Source organism: Pseudoliparis swirei, chromosome 8, assembly GCF_029220125.1.
Source record: "Pseudoliparis swirei isolate HS2019 ecotype Mariana Trench chromosome 8, NWPU_hadal_v1, whole genome shotgun sequence".
Classification (NCBI taxonomy): Eukaryota; Metazoa; Chordata; class Actinopteri; order Perciformes; family Liparidae; genus Pseudoliparis; species Pseudoliparis swirei.
Genome location: NC_079395.1, coordinates 1835635 through 1838089, shown reverse-complemented (window position 1 = coordinate 1838089; position 2455 = coordinate 1835635). Strand labels below are relative to the sequence as shown.

At 40.8% G+C, this 2455-nt stretch overlaps 1 long non-coding RNA gene across 2 annotated transcripts; it reads left to right on the top strand.

Moving 5' to 3' along the window:
* Nucleotides 1-695: 695 nt before the first annotated feature.
* LOC130198250 (uncharacterized) lies at nucleotides 696-1817 on the top strand. 2 transcript variants are annotated; one of them, XR_008832591.1, is made up of 3 exons: nucleotides 696-766; nucleotides 936-1111; nucleotides 1748-1817. It is a non-coding gene; the product is annotated as an uncharacterized LOC130198250 (long non-coding RNA). The 2 variants fall into 2 exon arrangements; XR_008832590.1 differs by lacking the exon at nucleotides 1748-1817 and adding an exon at nucleotides 1404-1441.
* The last annotated feature ends 638 nt before the right edge of the window (nucleotides 1818-2455 follow it).

The window sequence follows — 2455 nt, the reverse complement described above, 5'->3', positions numbered from 1 at the left end:
GGAAGTGGCACTAGTGGTCACGATGGAGGCTGTCTTGCAAGAAGTGATGGCAACCCTGGCACAAGCGGTGATGATGGAGGCAGCCTTGCAAGAAGTGATGGCAACCCTGGCACAAGCGGTGATGATGGAGGCAGCCTTGCAAGAAGTGATGGCAACCCTGGCACAAGCGGTGATGATGGAGGCAGCCTTGCAAGAAGTGATGGCAACCCTGGCACAAGTGGTGAAGATGGTGACTACTCTTCATATTTGAGACTTATGGCTGCTCTTCCTGATGACTCTTCAGATGATGAGGAGTTCAACCAGGCTATAATTGCCAGTATGGAGAGTCAAATGTGAGTAGCACAAACACAGAATGTGTCAACTATTGAGGATGATGTGATCACATAGTTGATATGAACTATTTATTTTAAGATTATTTTGTCATATCTGATCATTTGTTTTTGATGTTGTCTTTATAGTGTAGAAAAGGTCCCGGTTCAAGAGATACTGCTGGAACTCTCAAGCAAAATCAACACAAAGCAACAGTGCAAATTTAATATAAATCGCTCTGCTGTCTGGGAGGGAGCCGTGCGAGGATTTCAAAGGGTGTCCTATAACCCCAACTTGATGATCTGCGTGAAATTCTCAGATGACATGGGGAGAAATGAGGAAGGGATTGATTTAGGAGCCAAGGAGGAATTCTTGAGGCTGTTGATGGAGACCATGGCCAGGTCACCCATGTTTGAGGGGAAAGAAAACAGCAAGAACTTGGCTCTTGACAGTGCTGGTAATGACCATTTTAATTTTTTGTAATCTTTTTTTTTTACATACAACTTTCAGCTTTTGAACTGATTTACAATGTATTCAATGGCACAATGAAATCCATGATTTTATGTGGTAGTGGGTCTTTATGTATTTATCAATATGACATTTCCTTTTATCCTGTTGTTTTGAAGCTCTAAGAGAGGACCGGTACTACACAGCTGGCAGAGCCATTGCTGTAAGCTTGGTACATGGTGGTCCGCCACCAAACTTCCTCTCGCCAACAATATTTTCTCTTCTGGTTGATGGTTCAGCAAAGCCAGTGCTAGACGACATAGCTGACAATGAACTTTTGGAAAAAGTAAAAAAGGTCAGTTGGTAGTCTAAATGTTATCTTGCATTAAAATTAGGTTACATTATAATATTCTCTTGCCGTTTTCCATTTGAGAGGGAATACCAATCCAGCCCAGTCTGCTCATTGCTGTATGCTCACTTCCTATAGGTTGTCGGCAAAGTGTATTTTCCTTATTGTTTATCACATTGTAGCTATCTGAAGAAAACAAGTTAGGCACCCTTGTTAATTATGCAGACGTCCAGTGTCTGGGTTCTTACTAATAAGTAGCCTCCATAACAAACTATCCTGATGCTCCTTGTGATGCTAGGTATCTGAAAGTACAACCCTTGAGGACCTTGAGATGACAACAGCACCTCTGCTTGACTACTTGGCCAATGCAGGATGTCTGAGGCCTATGCGCTCTATAAGAGACAGGGATTTGCTGGTACATGACATTGTCATGTTCCAGATCATCCACAGGGTTCAAGGTCCATTTCAAAGGTATTCAGAGGTGTTGGTTGTTTGCAGTCAGATTAATCAGAGTAGCAATCAGAATTTTACCCATAGACCAACTAAATCTATTATTTGTATATAAAACTAAGTAAATTTACAATGCACAAGTGAATTAGGAACCCTAATTAAATTCTTCAAAATTCCATGTTATTTGTACAGATTCTGTGAAGGACTGAAAACGCTTGGGGTTCTGGAGAAAATCCAAAGGCATCCAGACAGCTTTCGTCCCTGCTCTGTCATGAGCCAAGCACACTGACTGCTGACCAGATGGATGATGTTTTCAGCATTTGGCTGTCTCCAGAAGGGAGCAACAAGAGAGCTGCTGAGGAGATAGTCGTTACCTTCTGGAGAGACTATCTCCAGGATGCAGAGGGTAATTGACAGTTTAGTGTATAAGTAAAGCTATGTGTCTATTTATATTTTAGTGTTATTGTTTTTGTGTGTGTTTTGTGAAGAAAAAATACTTGTGTAACAAAAACATTATAGCTTAAACTTACTTACTTTCTTGGTTGTAATGTCATCAAGTAGCACCTTTGAGATTGTTAAAAGATGAAAGGTGTTTTGTAAATATATTGCTATAAGAGTTATTCAGTTTTTTCAAGTACAATACTCTTATTTCACAATTTATTTAGTATCAAATGAGTTGCTGTTTCATATACATGCTTATTGGACCAACTACCACTTACAATGTTTTTCTGTTCTTATAGAGGAAGAAGGGCCATCCAAACTCCAAAAAATATTGGCCTTTGCAACTGGAGCATCTGTGCTACCACCGATTGGCTTCTCTCCAACTCCTTCCATCCAGTTCATCCAGAAGGAAGATGACGACTTCTCCTCGACCCCAATGTTACCTGTGGCCAACACGTG